This window comes from Ornithodoros turicata, chromosome 10 (assembly GCF_037126465.1).
Source record: "Ornithodoros turicata isolate Travis chromosome 10, ASM3712646v1, whole genome shotgun sequence".
In the NCBI taxonomy this organism is placed as follows: Eukaryota; Metazoa; Arthropoda; class Arachnida; order Ixodida; family Argasidae; genus Ornithodoros; species Ornithodoros turicata.
The window spans coordinates 9089542-9107417 of NC_088210.1; the positions used below are offsets into that span (position 1 = coordinate 9089542).

At 47.3% G+C, this 17876-nt stretch overlaps 1 long non-coding RNA gene across 1 annotated transcript; it reads right to left on the reverse strand.

Annotated features, from left to right (window-relative positions):
• Window positions 1-2680: 2680 nt before the first annotated feature.
• LOC135370507 (uncharacterized) lies at window positions 2681-7059 on the reverse strand. Its single transcript, XR_010415363.1, has 2 exons — window positions 6982-7059; window positions 2681-2848 (listed from the first exon to the last, which is right to left on the reverse strand). It is a non-coding gene; the product is annotated as an uncharacterized LOC135370507 (long non-coding RNA).
• Window positions 7060-17876: the final 10817 nt, after the last annotated feature.

Consider the following 17876-nt stretch of genomic DNA (forward strand, 5'->3'; position numbering starts at 1 on the left):
GCATAAACGAAAACGTTCTAAGCGTGTTGCACTCCTCCGCAGGCAACTCAAGGTCTAACTCAACTGCTCACGCGCGCTGCACCTGCGTAATGCTATTTTGTGTCCGAAGTAACTTGGAAGTAACTCGTTCTTTTTTTTCAAGTAACTCAGTAACTGCGAGTTACATTTCAGGCTGAAGAACTTTGTTTATTAACTTAGTTACATTTTTCTCACGGTAATTAACTCGTAACGTGTTCGTTTTGACGAGTAACTTCTCAATCTATATGCACACAGGACGCACTACTGTCCCCTTTTCAGACGCTATTGTCATTAGAGCCCAGAAAGCCAACTACACCTGTTGCAAGAACGACTATCCCGTAACATTGGACGGCGTCTTTATATTACATTGTCCTAGAATGAACCACATGACGATGCCCGACTTCCCCCCCCTTGCTGCTTCTCACCTTTCTCTTCATATCTCCTTTCCAGTACACGTACGGCACCCTTCGCGATGTCGGTCCTTTCTTTCATGCATTACCGCAGACGTCCCAGAGACATGCAGTGGTTGTTTGACCCAGGGGCGGATCTAGGATTTTCCCGAGGGAAGGGGGGGGGGGGGGTCCGCTGTGGACAAGTGCCACGTGCATGCTGGGATCGGTCCATTGAACCCTATGTTCAAGTCTGGAATTGTGGGGGGGGGGGGGTCCCGACGCTTCGACCCCTCCTCCCCCTAGATCCGCGCCTGATCTGACCTTTATTGCAGCGTTACTTCCTGTCCATCACTCTACATTGAGTGTAATCTAATCAACCACTTCTGTATGGCTGTTTCAATTTCCCGCTTAAAGAAACTCGAGTCCTTTGCCACGTCTCCTCCTCCTCGTTCTTCACAATCCATTTCCATATTGGCAAAAAATGGTGCGACTGTTCGCTGTCTACAGTTCAAGGATGCATGGTGCAGATTTTGGGGTCAATAAAAGATTTGGGCACCTTTTGCTCGCGACCGTGCTTTCATGGAAGTGTTCTCAAGCGAAAACTACTCCATATATTCTTGCTTCCAGCAGACACAAAAAGCGGCGCCGCGTCAGCGTTCGCGCGGCCGAGAGGAGCCGCTTTATTACACATAGCCCAGTCGGCAGCGTTCAAACGCGTTTTGTTGTTGTGACCCTGTCAAGATTGTACAGACACCTTCTTGCGCTCTTCGTCAAAATTTATACTGTGAAGCATTTCTAGCTGGGTCATCAATCGCTGGAACGACGCACCGGTCCCCATATCCCACTATCTCTCCCCCGATATCCCACAGTTAATGAAAATCCCAAATCGACACACTCGAATGCTTGCACCGCCTAGAACACACGGGGGTGGGGGGTGGGGGAACTGTAGTCAAAGAACCGGAACTAACATTGGTTTGTCTCACTACAGCACAATATAAGTGTATCGTGACAATCAACGTTCATAGGTCGGCGCAATCATGATCGCGGCAGCTTTGCTAGCGCTTCGTGATCGCACTCATGAACGCGATCATCAGGCTTTGATAAGGCATTGCGATCATGATTGCGCCGACCTAGGCCAACGTTGCTTGTTGCCAGAGTTGTACACGTTACTCGAAAAAATAATTGATTACAGTTACTGTTACTGCTGCACGAAAAGTAATTCTTTACCGTTCCAAATTACTTCATCAAAAATGTAATACGTTACCGATGAAAAATGTAAGCGTTACTTTCCCCGTTACTTCTAAATTGTGGGCCATAGCAAAGCCAACAAGCCTGCAGTGAATGCAACCATGCAGCTCTTGTTGCAAATTCTAATATGAGACACCAACATACATGATAAGTGAAATTCACAAATACATCTGAAAGCAACATACAAAGCACATACACGCGTTTATTACAGATTTATACATACATTTAAAACGACATCGAAACTTCGGCTTCGTTTTGTTACTATTGTTATGTTCAGCCCTCACAATTTATCAATACAGACACCTATTTTGCTGTTGCTCCAGTAAGTCGTGGTTGTAAGGGATTATCATATTACTGTGGTAATAACGGGTGTGTAGCACGTGTAACACGTGTGGACTAGAGACGGCCGTCACAGTGACCTCTGCGCCATTGCTTCAGTCGAACTGGTGGTGAAACATAAGAACAGATTGGCTTGCTGAAAACGTTTGCCATTGTTGAAAAAAGGTTAAAAAAGTAATCAATTACTCGGTAATTACTCAGTAATTGATTCAATTACTCATCATTACTCATTGTCATTACTGTCATGTCATTGTGTCATTACTCATTGAATCAATTACTCAGTAATCGATTACCGAAAATTGTAATCGGATTACTTGAAAAATTACTTGCTCACCAAATTAATTGATTACATTAAAAAATACTGAAAAAGTAATTGATTACTAGTAACGCGTTACGTACAACTCTGCTTGTTGCGTTGCTCCAGCGCATCCGCCATGCTAAGCCCAACCTCCGCTTAAATGTGCGTTTCATTCACTAAAAAGGCTTCGATGAACGTCGAAAACACGCCAAGCTGCCACGTTGCTCAGCGATGTCCTATACTTTGAAACACGGTCATTCTCAGACCTCGCAGGTGTACGTAACAGCTTTGATTTCGCGATCTGTGATTCTTGGTACTGTGGGTTTTGTAACCAGGGATTTTGAACGATGGGATATATCGTGGCATACCGTGCCAACACACATGATCACACTCACGTCGTATTTATTTTAACTGTGAGGCGGATTGCCTCGGCGATTACAACGCTTGTACGGTAAATGAAGAACAATTATCCATGGTGTTGAAGGCGTCGTCGAACGTTTATTCTTGAATACACACTTTCATTTCTTTCTTCATGGTGCGATGGCCTTCCTTCCTAGAAAGTCGGAGCCTCATTCAAAATGTCTAAAGAACCATCATGGATTTCAGTTAGTATGTAAAAAAAAAACAATGCTCCAAACTACAGAGGCAATGTACTGCTCGCGATATACTTGTCCGAAATCTCCAGCCCGTGGGCCCTATCGGCGGAGTCACGTTCGGAGGAGCTGTACCATTATCGTCTCCGAGGGATGGCCGTGTAGGGTGCCTGTTTAGGGTGCTAGTTTAGACGCCTGTAGGGTGCCTCAATACTAGCTCCCTCTGCATAGGATGAAGACAACCGCGTCGTCTGCTACGAATTTCCGCCATATTGACTCCCACGCACAGCTCGCGATACGCACGCAAAAAATGTAGCGATACGCTTAGCGACAATCTGCATTGTAGAGTTGAGTACATTCGTAACAAAGGAGGTTTGAAACAATCAGTGCATAGCATTCATGCATGGTAAGCGTGGTAGTCAATATGCGGCTTGGCGGCATTCGCTTCTACAAAGGGTGACTCCACCCTACACCGCGGGAGGGAGCTAGTTTTCAGGCACCCTAGGCGTCTGTTTCACACAACGCCACTAAGACATCTAGTGACATCTAGTGCGCTAGACATCCACCTGTGCCCCCGTTTTGTCACCACCAAATCTTTCGAACCCCAATTCTCCGAATGTCTCATTTACACGTACACTTTCTCTTTCCCGATTCTTATGTGACGGTTGCTCACGTGATGCATTGTATTACTGTCTGGTTGTTTTCTGTTTACTTGGATCTGGAAACCTGTTTTATTGTATCTGTTCTCTTGGTTGTATATATACTTGTGTCGCACTTAGTTTTGTAACCTGAAGAAGTGCAGTCTCTTGCACGAAAGTTCTTGTTCAAATAAATCTTAGTTGCTCCTAACCGTTTTTCATGTTACGTGTGTGATTCCCTCTTCGCGGGCTCCTTGACAGTGTTTTTTTTTTGTTCCCCTTTTCAACGCCACTAATCGGGAGATATCATCTCTGATACTTGGGCGTCGTCTGCTAGCATTCTCTCCTCCATCCACAGGGGTGACATAAATCCGCCATTTTTGTAACTACCCTCAAGCGTGCTTGAGCAGCTTGTTGCAAAACCGTCATACTGCCCTGGTCACACGTCATAGAAAACGTCATTTTGACGTCACGTGACTTTGTTTACAGGTCGTTTTACCCCTTGCCGACATATTCCTGTCGGCATAAAGCCAAGAGTTGAACGTATTTTGCCAGCGTAAGCTATGTGGTGCTTCTTCCGCGACATGGTAGCCCATTTCTCTTTAATTTAAGTACATCGCATCGGCTCAGTGCGTCTTAACGCGCGGTCGTCATCACATCTTTGGAAGTCGTCAGCCGTACGAGCCCTTATGTACAGTTTGTTGCGAGATTATTGGATAAAAATAATTTCAACAGTCGAAAGGTCCGAAACGTCGCACAGGAACAACAAACGAGGTTATTTACAGACGGTTTGGCAGCTGATCACGTGAGCGGCCATGTTCAAGGTCATGTGCGCGTTGACGTTTGCTGTGACGTGTGACCAGGACTTGTCCAGGATGCATTGCGATCGCCGTGCACACTTTCGTGCCACCTCTGTGCCCATCCTACACTCTTAAAAATGATGGTGGTGGTGGTGGTGAAAGGGCTTGCCGTCGGAGCGTGCTATGCGGTGAAGTTCTGTTTGAACAGTGTGTGATACTTGGGCGTCGTCTGCTACACTCTTAAAAATGAACTTCACCGCATAGCACGCTCCTAGCCAACCATCATCTCGAATGATATCGTTATCTGCCCTGATTTGTTGAAAACGGGAGGCGTACGCCTTTTTTGTGACACTTATGCTGTTCATAATTGTCACAAAAAAGGCGTACGCCTACCGTTTTCAACAAATCAGAGCAGATAACGATATCATTCGAGATTATGGTTGGCTAGGAGCGTGCTATGCGGTGAAGTTCATTTTTAAGAGTGTAGCAGACGACGCCCAAGTATCACACACTGTTCAAACAGAACTTCACCGCATAGCACGCTTCTAGCCAACCGCCATTACCGAATGATATCATTCCGTCTCCCGATTTGTCGAAAACAGGAGGAACCGCCCAACTGGGACATACATAATGTGTCCCTGATACGCGCCTCCTCCCATTTTCAACAAATCAATACACAGAATGATACCATTCGGTAATGGTGGTTGGCTGGAAGCGTGCTACGCGGTGAAGTTCTGTTTGAACAGTGGAGTTGATCTCTCCTTATTGGTGGCGTTGTGTGAAACACGGCCTCCCCTCGGTTGGGATAGTGGTACGGCTCCTTCGCGTACGACAACGCCTATTGGGGGCAGCTAGGCCGCGTGCGGGAATTCAGACACGTACGTCGCAAGCAGCACGTGACGAACGAATCTAGAACAGCCGCTCTGCTGAGAAGGATATGATTTGGTGGTGAACGAGAGTCCGAACCATGTTTCTGTGCCGCTTCGTCCAAAACACGTAAATGTCTAGATTCCTTCGTAATTAGAATGGTTATCCAAGTGGAACATAAACAGCCCTTCCAGCCTTTGAGCCACCTCATCGTCCCTTGCCACTTTTTCTTTTACTTTTTGCTTCTTTTTTCTCTTTTGGGAATAGCAAGTCGGCCTTGGCCTGTCTGACCTTTCCCCCTTCCCTTTATCTTTAATAAACATATCCCCCCTTCCTCAAAAGACGGCGGGGATGGCGCAGAGACAGAGGGTATACTGGTTGTAGCAATAATAATAATAATAATAATAATAATAAATAATAATAATAAAGTGCGTAGGGAGTCGAGAAGAGGACATCAATTTCGAGAGTGCTCATTCAGCAGCACATTAAGCTAGATAGTGATTGCTCCGCTACCCTCGAGCGACCTGACCCTAACCGACATCATCATCCAGCTCTGACCCGTCGAAATTGTGTGTGTGTGTGTGTCTGTTTTCCTATGCTAAGACACTTTGAACGCGGCGTGATATTGAAAAAGAACTTAAGACATGCTCCTAGGTTTCTGTTTCTTTTTTCCCCTGAGTCGCATACCCCACTCCCTCAGATGGTGGTAGTGCTGAATGAGTTCGCCGTCGTCGGTCTCACAGAGGTCACTCTCAGAAAAGAATGGAGGGAGGGGGAGTAATGGCAGGATCGGCTCGCCGTTGTTGGTCACACAGAAGTGGGCGTAGTCACGACTATAGCAAAAACAAAAAAGAAAAGAAGAAGAGAAAGACGAATGGAGGATAGAGGATGAAGGGTGGAGATGCGTAGAGGGTGCATGAGTTAGTCGTGGAGAGCAAAGTGTTAGATGGGTCGTTGAGCAAGACCCGCCTCCTGCAGAAAGAGACCAAGAGACCAACCACTGTCATGAATGATAGAGTTACCGCTTCTGATTCCAAGAGCGAGGGGGGGTACTCCTATTTGTGACATGTTGGATATATGATGATTGCTACAACTGTGCGTACGCCCCTCTCTCTCTTCAAATCAGAAGCGATAACCCTATCACTCGTGGCAGTGGTTGGCGCACAACGTGCTGTGCGGTGAAGTTCTGTTCTGAGAGTGCAAAAGCAATGCTAACCACACATGCACGTAGAGTACACCATTAAAAACGAACTTCACCGCATAGCAGGCTCTTAGCCAACCATCATCTCGAATGATATCGTTATCTGACTCAATTTGTTAAAAACAGGAGGCATCCGCCTCTTTTGTTACAATTATGGACAGATAAGTGTCACAAAAAGACGTACGCCTCCCGTTTTCACGATATCATTAGAGATGGTGGTTGGCTAGGAGCGTGCTATGCGGTGAAGTTCATTTCTAAGAGCGTAAATATGTACGGCTCTCGTCAAAGCTAACTGTAGCAACGCCTTCATAACGAGGGCCGCCCCTCTAACTGTAAATACAAACAAACACTCTCCGCCATTTTTTCTACTAAGCTCCACCAGGGTCCGGAATGGTTAACTCTCATGCGAGCTGTACATGTTGGCTACACATTTTCATTGGCGGTATTCAAGGAATACCAACTGAAATTGCCTTTGCAAACTTCAACCGCCTTCTTGGTTTAGGGTTTTTAGGCCTATCCCTTTATTGCGTAAGGAGGTCTCAAAGCACAAATGTTACGAAATTAAAAGCAAGAAAAGCACTAGTTACCTTGATTAAACTGCTTTGCTTCACCAGCTCGCTTGCTTTTTAACCATTTTATGGGTTTATCTTTATCCTGCGATCAACGTCCGCTGAAACGAGGAATACGTCTGTTTTACTTTCGCCACTTGAAAGTGCATGTAAGAAACTCGTTGTGGATATAACTGTTACTCTTGACGATACTATATGTTTCTACAATCCTACACCGTACACTCTTAAAAATGAACTTCACCACATAGCACGCCCCAAGCCAACCATCATCACGAGTGACATCGTTCTCTCACATGATTTGTGGAAAACGGGAGGCGTACGCCTTTTTGTGACAATTAACATTTCTGCATAAGTGTCACAAAAAGGCGTACGCCTCCAGTTTTCAACAAATCAAGGAAGGGAACGATATCACCCGGGATGATGGTTGGCTAGGAGCGTGCTATGTGGTGAAGTTCATTTTTAAGAGTGTACGCTGTTAAAACAGAACTTCACCGCATAGCACGTTTCTAGCCAACCACCAGTCCGAACGATACCATTCTGCCTTCGGATTTGATGAAAATGGGAGGAGGCGCATATCTGGGAAACATTATGCATGCTCCAGATAGGCCCTTCCTCCTGTTTTCGACATATCGGGAGATAGAATATCATTCAGAATGGTGGTTGGCTTCAAGCTATGGAGTGAATGCCTGTTTGAACAGTGTACTTTACTACACACCTTTCGGCTGTTCAGCTATCGCGAGACACCACTATACACTGTTACACACCACAGAACACACCACATAGCACGCTCCTAGCCAACCATCATTCCTAATTATGTCATTCTGTGCATTGATTTCTTGAAAATTGGAGGAGGCGCCTATCTGGGACAGATTATCTTGTCCCAGATAGACGCCTCCCCCCTGTTTTGAGCAAATCATGACACAGAATGATATCATTCGGTATGATGGTTGGCTAGGAGCGTGCTATGTGGTGAAGTTCTCTTTTAACAGTGTACGCACTATCACGGCACGGGAAACATATGTCTTAGCAAACAGTTAGTACAAGCAGAACGACTTGCTCCGACAGAATAACCAGGAGCACGCACCACAGATACTGGGTTCCAAGCTTCATACACTGAGTAGAAGGAAAAAAATCAAGATGGTCAATCTCCTGTCCAGAGGTACGTGCACATAAGGTCATCTGCTAGCCTCGGCCGCCTTCCCATATTTTCCCTCTCCTCTAACTGGCACACTAGAAATACAAAGCACTCACACGAGTGATTCTACTGCACTAGCACGATGGCTATCAAATGGGTTTTCTCGCTCGCACATGGGAACGTTGCACCCTAAATGCAGGCTATACCCCTTTGCAGACTAAGCGCGGGCTGACTTCGCACTGTGTTTTCTTTTTTTCTTTTTTCACGACGCACCCAAGTGGTGACGTGACTCTGTTTCTTGCTGGTCCCGGCCTAAGCTAAAGGTACACACAAGCTGTAGCATGCTCCCTCACATTGCTCAGTCCCAAAGTTGCGTAGAGCTTTCGCTGCCGTGACGTCACTATACAAATAACGTCCAGTTCATCTATACAACACCTCTAAGATAGCCGAAGGCCTGCGCCCTACGTCACGCACAGGGAGGCCTCAGTGAGCTTTTCACTTGTAGAATATGCATCCGTTGAGACAGACCAAGGTGGGCAGGCAGACCGCTCGTCTACCCAACGTTACCCCCCTGATCAAGGTTAGGTCAGGAGAGCCTTTTACGTATTTCACACGTTGGGGAGTGGGTCAGGTCATGTAGAATATGCAGCCGTCGAGACTGACCAAGGTGGGCAGGCAGACCGCTCGTCTACCCAACGTTACCCCCCTGATCAAGGTTAGGTCAGGAGAGCCTTTTACGTATTTCACACGTTGGGGAGTGGGTCAGGTCATGTAGAATATGCAGCCGTCGAGACTGACCAAGGTGGGCAGGCAGACCGCTCGTCTACCCAACGTTACCCCCCTGATCAAGGTTAGGTCAGGAGAGCCTTTTACGTATTTCACACGTTGGGGAGTGGGTCAGGTCATGTAGGATATGCAGCCGTCGAGACTGACCAAGGTGGGCAGGCAGACCGCTCGTCTACCCAACGTTACCCCCTGATCAAGGTTAGGTCAGGAGAGCCTTTTACGTATTTCACACGTTGGGGAGTGGGTCAGGTCATGTAGAATATGCAGCCGTCGAGACTGACCAAGGTGGGCAGGCAGACCGCTCGTCTACCCAACGTTACCCCCTGATCAAGGTTAGGTCAGGAGAGCCTTTTACGTATTTCACACGTTGGGGAGTGGGTCAGGTCATGTAGGATATGCAGCCGTCGAGACTGACCAAGGTGGGCAGGCAGACCGCTCGTCTACCCAACGTTACCCCCTGATCAAGGTTAGGTCAGGAGAGCCTTTTACGTATTTCACACGTTGGGGAGTGGGTCAGGTCATGTAGAATATGCAGCCGTCGAGACTGACCAAGGTGGGCAGGCAGACCGCTCGTCTACCCAACGTTACCCCCTGATCAAGGTTAGGTCAGGAGAGCCTTTTACGTATTTCACACGTTGGGGAGTGGGTCAGGTCATGTAGAATATGCAGCCGTCGAGACTGACCAAGGTGGGCAGGCAGACCGCTCGTCTACCCAACGTTACCCCCTGATCAAGGTTAGGTCAGGAGAGCCTTTTACGTATTTCACACGTTGGGGAGTGGGTCAGGTCATGTAGAATATGCAGCCGTCGAGACTGACCAAGGTGGGCAGGCAGACCGCTCGTCTACCCAACGTTACCCCCTGATCAAGGTTAGGTCAGGAGAGCCTTTTACGTATTTCACACGTTGGGGAGTGGGTCAGGTCATGTAGAATATGCAGCCGTCGAGACTGACCAAGGTGGGCAGGCAGACCGCTCGTCTACCCAACGTTACCCCCTGATCAAGGTTAGGTCAGGAGAGCCTTTTACGTATTTCACACGTTGGGGAGTGGGTCAGGTCATGTAGGATATGCAGCCGTCGAGACTGACCAAGGTGAGCAGGCAGACCGCTCGTCTACCCAACGTTACCCCCCTGATCAAGGTTAGGTCAGGAGAGCCTTTTACGTAATTTACACGTTGGGGAGTGGGTCAGGTGATGTAGAATACGCACCCGTCGAGACTGACCAAGGTTAGGTGAGGAGACCCTTTTACGTATTTTACACGTTGGGGAGTGGGTCAGATCATGTAGAATATGCACCCGTCGAGACTGACCAAGGTGGGCAGGCAGACCGCTCGTCTACCCAACGTTACCCCCTGATCAAGGTTAGGTCAGGAGAGCCTTTTACGTATTTCACACGTTGGGGAGTGGGTCAGGTCATGTAGAATATGCAGCCGTCGAGACTGACCAAGGTGGGCAGGCAGACCGCTCGTCTACCCAACGTTACCCCCTGATCAAGGTTAGGTCAGGAGAGCCTTTTACGTAATTTACACGTTGGGGAGTGGGTCAGGTGATGTAGAATATGCACCCGTCGAGACTGACCAAGGTTAGGTGAGGAGACCCTTTTACGTATTTTACACGTTGGGGAGTGGGTCAGATCATGTAGAATATGCACCCGTCGAGACTGGCCACGATTAGGTGAGGAGACCCTTTTACGTATTTTACACGTTGGGGAGTGGGTCAGATCATGTAGAATATGCACCCGTCGAGACTGACCAAGGTTAGATGAGGAGACCCTTTTACGTATTTCACACGTTGGGGAGTGGGTCAGATCATGTAGAACATGCACCCGTCGAGACTGGCCACGGTTAGGTGAGGAGACCCTTTTACGTATTTTACACGTTGGGGAGTGGGTGAGGTCATGTAAAATATATACACCTGTCGAGACTCGCCAAGGTTAGGTGAGGAGACCCTTTTACGTATTTTACACGTTGGGGAGTGGGTGAGGTCATGTAAAATATATACACCTGTCGAGTCTCGCCAAGGTTAGGTGAGGAGACCCTTTTACGTATTTTACACGTTGGGGAGTGGGTCAGATCATGTAGAATATACACCTGTCGAGACTGACCAAGGTTAGGTGAGGAGAGCCTTTTACGTATTTTACACGTTGGGGAGTGGGTCAGATCATGTAGAATATGCACCCTTCGAGACTGGCCACGGTTAGGTGAGAGACCCTTTTACGTATTTTACACGTTGGGGAGTGGGTGAGGTCATGTAAAATACATACACCTGTCGAGACTCGCCAAGGTTAGGTGACGAGACCCTTTTACGTATTTTACACGTTGGGGAGTGGGTCAGATCATGTAGAACATGCACCCTTCGAGACTGGCCACGGTTAGGTGAGGAGACCCTTTTACGTATTTTACACGTTGGGGACTGGGTCAGATCATGTAGAATATGCACCCGTCGAGACTGACCAAGGTTAGGTGAGGAGACCTTTTACGTATTTTACACGTTGGGGAGTGGGTCAGATCATGTAGAATATGCACCCTTCGAGACTGGCCACGGTTAGGTGAGGAGACCTTTTACGTATTTTACACGTTGGGGAGTGGGTCAGATCATGTAGAATATGCACCCGTCGAGACTGACCAAGGTTAGGTGAGGAGACCTTTTACGTATTTTACACGTTGGGGAGTGGGTCAGATCATGTAGAACATGCACCCTTCGAGACTGGCCACGGTTAGGTGAGGAGACCTTTTACGTATTTTACACGTTGGGGAGTGGGTCAGATCATGTAGAATATGCACCCGTCGAGACTGACCAAGGTTAGGTGAGGAGACCCTTTTACGTATTTTACACGTTGGGGAGTGGGTCAGATCATGTAGAACATGCACCCTTCGAGACTGGCCACGGCTAGGTGAGGAGACCCTTTTACGTATTTTACACGTTGGGGAGTGGGTGAGGTCATGTAAAATATATACACCTGTCGAGACTCGCCAAGGTTAGGTGAGGAGACCCTTTTACGTATTTTACACGTTGGGGAGTGGGTCAGATCATGTAGAATATGCACCCTTCGAGACTGGCCACGGTTAGGTGAGGAGACCCTTTTACGTATTTTACACGTTGGGGAGTGGGTGAGGTCATGTAAAATATATACACCTGTCGAGACTCGCCAAGGTTAGGTGAGGAGACCCTTTTACGTATTTTACACGTTGGGGAGTGGGTGAGGTCATGTAAAATATATACACCTGTCGAGACTCGCCAAGGTTAGGTGAGGAGACCCTTTTACGTATTTTACACGTTGGGGAGTGGGTCAGATCATGTAGAATATGCACCCTTCGAGACTGGCCACGGTTAGGTGAGGAGACCCTTTTACGTATTTTACACGTTGGGGAGTGGGTGAGGTCATGTAAAATATATACACCTGTCGAGACTCGCCAAGGTTAGGTGAGGAGACCCTTTTACGTATTTTACACGTTGGGGAGTGGGTGAGGTCATGTAAAATATATACACCTGTCGAGACTCGCCAAGGTTAGGTGAGGAGACCCTTTTACGTATTTTACACGTTGGGGAGTGGGTCAGATCATGTAGAATATACACCTGTCGAGACTGACCAAGGTAAGGTGAGGAGAGCCTTTTACGTATTTTACACGTTGGGGAGTGGGTGAGGTCATGTAAAATATATACACCTGTCGAGACTCGCCAAGGTTAGGTGAGGAGACCCTTTTACGTATTTTACACGTTGGGGAGTGGGTGAGGTCATGTAAAATATATACACCTGTCGAGTCTCGCCAAGGTTAGGTGAGGAGACCCTTTTACGTATTTTACACGTTGGGGAGTGGGTCAGATCATGTAGAATATACACCTGTCGAGACTGACCAAGGTTAGGTGAGGAGAGCCTTTTACGTATTTTACACGTTGGGGAGTGGGTCAGATCATGTAGAATATGCACCCTTCGAGACTGGCCACGGTTAGGTGAGGAGACCCTTTTACGTATTTTACACGTTGGGGAGTGGGTGAGGTCATGTAAAATATATACACCTGTCGAGACTCGCCAAGGTTAGGTGAGGAGACCCTTTTACGTATTTTACACGTTGGGGAGTGGGTCAGATCATGTAGAATATGCACCCTTCGAGACTGGCCACGGTTAGGTGAGGAGACCCTTTTACGTATTTTACACGTTGGGGAGTGGGTGAGGTCATGTAAAATATATACACCTGTCGAGACTCGCCAAGGTTAGGTGAGGAGACCCTTTTACGTATTTTACACGTTGGGGAGTGGGTGAGGTCATGTAAAATATGTACACCTGTCGAGACTCGCCAAGGTTAGGTGAAGAGACCCTTTTACGTATTTTACACGTTGGGGAGTGGGTCAGATCATGTAGAATATACACCTGTCGAGACTGACCAAGGTAAGGTGAGGAGAGCCTTTTACGTATTTTACACGTTGGAGAGTGGGTCAGATAATGTAGAATATACACCTGTCGAGACTGACCAAGGTTAGGTGAGGAGAGCCTTTTACGTATTTTACACGTTGGGGAGTGGGTCAGATCATGTAGAATATGCACCCTTCGAGACTGGCCACGGTTAGGTGAGGAGACCCTTTTACGTATTTTACACGTTGGGGAGTGGGTGAGGTCATGTAAAATATATACACCTGTCGAGACTCGCCAAGGTTAGGTGAGGAGACCCTTTTACGTATTTTACACGTTGGGGAGTGGGTCAGATCATGTAGAATATGCACCCTTCGAGACTGGCCACGGTTAGGTGAGGAGACCCTTTTACGTATTTTACACGTTGGGGAGTGGGTGAGGTCATGTAAAATATATACACCTGTCGAGACTCGCCAAGGTTAGGTGAGGAGACCCTTTTACGTATTTTACACGTTGGGGAGTGGGTGAGGTCATGTAAAATATGTACACCTGTCGAGACTCGCCAAGGTTAGGTGAAGAGACCCTTTTACGTATTTTACACGTTGGGGAGTGGGTCAGATCATGTAGAATATACACCTGTCGAGACTGACCAAGGTAAGGTGAGGAGAGCCTTTTACGTATTTTACACGTTGGAGAGTGGGTCAGATAATGTAGAATATACACCTGTCGAGACTGACCAAGGTTAGGTGAGGAGAGCCTTTTACGTATTTTACACGTTGGGGAGTGGGTGAGGTCATGTAAAATACATACACCTGTCGAGACTCGCCAAGGTTAGGTGAGGAGACCCTTTTACGTATTTTACACGTTGGGGAGTGGGTCAGATCATGTAGAATATGCACCCGTCGAGTCTGACGAAGTTTAGGTGAGGAGACCCTTTTACGTATTTTACACGTTGGGGAGTGGGTCAGATCATGTAGAATATGCACCCTTCGAGACTGGCCACGGTTAGGTGAGGAGACCCTTTTACGTATTTTACACGTTGGGGAGTGGGTGAGGTCATGTAAAATATATACACCTGTCGAGACTCGCCAAGGTTAGGTGAGGAGACCCTTTTACGTATTTTACACGTTGGGGAGTGGGTGAGGTCATGTAAAATATGTACACCTGTCGAGACTCGCCAAGGTTAGGTGAAGAGACCCTTTTACGTATGTTACACGTTGGGGAGTGGGTCAGATCATGTAGAATATACACCCGTCGAGTCTGACCAAGGTTAGGTGAGGGGACCCTTTTACGTATTTTACACGTTGGAGAGTGGGTCAGATCATGTAGAATATACACCTGTCGAGACTGACCAAGGTTAGGTGAGGAGAGCCTTTTACGTATTTTACACGTTGGGGAGTGGGTGAGGTCATGTAAAATACATACACCTGTCGAGACTCGCCAAGGTTAGGTGAGGAGACCCTTTTACGTATTTTACACGTTGGGGAGTGGGTCAGATCATGTAGAATATGCACCCGTCGAGTCTGACGAAGTTTAGGTGAGGAGACCCTTTTACGTATTTTACACGTTGGGGAGTGGTCAGATCATGTAGAATATGCACCCTTCGAGACTGGCCACGGTTAGGTGAGGAGACCCTTTTACGTATTTTACACGTTGGGGAGTGGGTGAGGTCATGTAAAATATATACACCTGTCGAGACTCGCCAAGGTTAGGTGAGGAGACCCTTTTACGTATTTTACACGTTGGGGAGTGGGTCAGATCATGTAGAATATACACCTGTCGAGACTGACCAAGGTAAGGTGAGGAGAGCCTTTTACGTATTTTACACGTTGGGGAGTGGGTGAGGTCATGTAAAATATATACACCTGTCGAGACTCGCCAAGGTTAGGTGAGGAGACCCTTTTACGTATTTTACACGTTGGGGAGTGGGTGAGGTCATGTAAAATATATACACCTGTCGAGACTCGCCAAGGTTAGGTGAGGAGACCCTTTTACGTATTTTACACGTTGGGGAGTGGGTCAGATCATGTAGAATATGCACCCGTCGAGTCTGACCAAGGTTAGGTGAGGAGACCCTTTTACGTATTTTACACGTTGGAGAGTGGGTCAGATCATGTAGAATATACACCTGTCGAGACTGACCAAGGTTAGGTGAGGAGAGCCTTTTACGTATTTTAGACGTTGGGGAGTGGGTCAGATCATGTAGAATATGCACCCTTCGAGACTGGCCACGGTTAGGTGAGGAGACCCTTTTACGTATTTTACACGTTGGGGAGTGGGTGAGGTCATGTAAAATACATACACCTGTCGAGACTCGCCAAGGTTAGGTGAGGAGACCCTTTTACGTATTTTACACGTTGGGGAGTGGGTCAGATCATGTAGAATATGCACCCGTCGAGTCTGACCAAGTTTAGGTGAGGAGACCCTTTTACGTATTTTACACGTTGGAGAGTGGGTCAGATCTTGTAGAATGTACACCTGTCGAGACTGACCAAGGTTAGGTGAGGAGAGCCTTTTACGTATTTTACACGTTGGGGAGTGGGTCAGATCATGTAGAATATGCACCCTTCGAGACTGGCCACGGTTAGGTGAGGAGACCCTTTTACGTATTTTACACGTTGGGGAGTGGGTGAGGTCATGTAAAATATATACACCTGTCGAGACTCGCCAAGGTTAGGTGAGGAGACCCTTTTACGTATTTTACACGTTGGGGAGTGGGTCAGATCATGTAGAATATGCACCCTTCGAGACTGGCCACGGTTAGGTGAGGAGACCCTTTTACGTATTTTACACGTTGGGGAGTGGGTGAGGTCATGTAAAATATATACACCTGTCGAGACTCGCCAAGGTTAGGTGAGGAGACCCTTTTACGTATTTTACACGTTGGGGAGTGGGTGAGGTCATGTAAAATATGTACACCTGTCGAGACTCGCCAAGGTTAGGTGAAGAGACCCTTTTACGTATTTTACACGTTGGGGAGTGGGTCAGATCATGTAGAATATACACCTGTCGAGACTGACCAAGGTAAGGTGAGGAGAGCCTTTTACGTATTTTACACGTTGGAGAGTGGGTCAGATCATGTAGAATATACACCTGTCGAGACTGACCAAGGTTAGGTGAGGAGAGCCTTTTACGTATTTTACACGTTGGGGAGTGGGTGAGGTCATGTAAAATACATACACCTGTCGAGACTCGCCAAGGTTAGGTGAGGAGACCCTTTTACGTATTTTACACGTTGGGGAGTGGGTCAGATCATGTAGAATATGCACCCGTCGAGTCTGACGAAGTTTAGGTGAGGAGACCCTTTTACGTATTTTACACGTTGGGGAGTGGGTCAGATCATGTAGAATATGCACCCTTCGAGACTGGCCACGGTTAGGTGAGGAGACCCTTTTACGTATTTTACACGTTGGGGAGTGGGTGAGGTCATGTAAAATATATACACCTGTCGAGACTCGCCAAGGTTAGGTGAGGAGACCCTTTTACGTATTTTACACGTTGGGGAGTGGGTGAGGTCATGTAAAATATGTACACCTGTCGAGACTCGCCAAGGTTAGGTGAAGAGACCCTTTTACGTATTTTACACGTTGGGGAGTGGGTCAGATCATGTAGAATATACACCCGTCGAGTCTGACCAAGGTTAGGTGAGGGGACCCTTTTACGTATTTTACACGTTGGAGAGTGGGTCAGATCATGTAGAATATACACCTGTCGAGACTGACCAAGGTTAGGTGAGGAGACCCTTTTACGTATTTTACACGTTGGGGAGTGGGTCAGATCATGTAGAATATGCACCCGTCGAGTCTGACCAAGGTTAGGTGAGGAGACCCTTTTACGTATTTTACACGTTGGAGAGTGGGTCAGATCATGTAGAATATACACCTGTCGAGACTGACCAAGGTAAGGTGAGGAGAGCCTTTTACGTATTTTACACGTTGGGGAGTGGGTGAGGTCATGTAAAATATATACACCTGTCGAGACTCGCCAAGGTTAGGTGAGGAGACCCTTTTACGTATTTTACACGTTGGGGAGTGGGTGAGGTCATGTAAAATATATACACCTGTCGAGACTCGCCAAGGTTAGGTGAGGAGACCCTTTTACGTATTTTACACGTTGGGGAGTGGGTCAGATCATGTAGAATATGCACCCGTCGAGTCTGACCAAGGTTAGGTGAGGAGACCCTTTTACGTATTTTACACGTTGGAGAGTGGGTCAGATCATGTAGAATATACACCTGTCGAGACTGACCAAGGTTAGGTGAGGAGAGCCTTTTACGTATTTTAGACGTTGGGGAGTGGGTCAGATCATGTAGAATATGCACCCTTCGAGACTGGCCACGGTTAGGTGAGGAGACCCTTTTACGTATTTTACACGTTGGGGAGTGGGTGAGGTCATGTAAAATACATACACCTGTCGAGACTCGCCAAGGTTAGGTGAGGAGACCCTTTTACGTATTTTACACGTTGGGGAGTGGGTCAGATCATGTAGAATATGCACCCGTCGAGTCTGACCAAGGTTAGGTGAGGAGACCCTTTTACGTATTTTACACGTTGGGGAGTGGGTCAGATCATGTAGAATATGCACCCGTCGAGTCTGACGAAGTTTAGGTGAGGAGACCCTTTTACGTATTTTACACGTTGGGGAGTG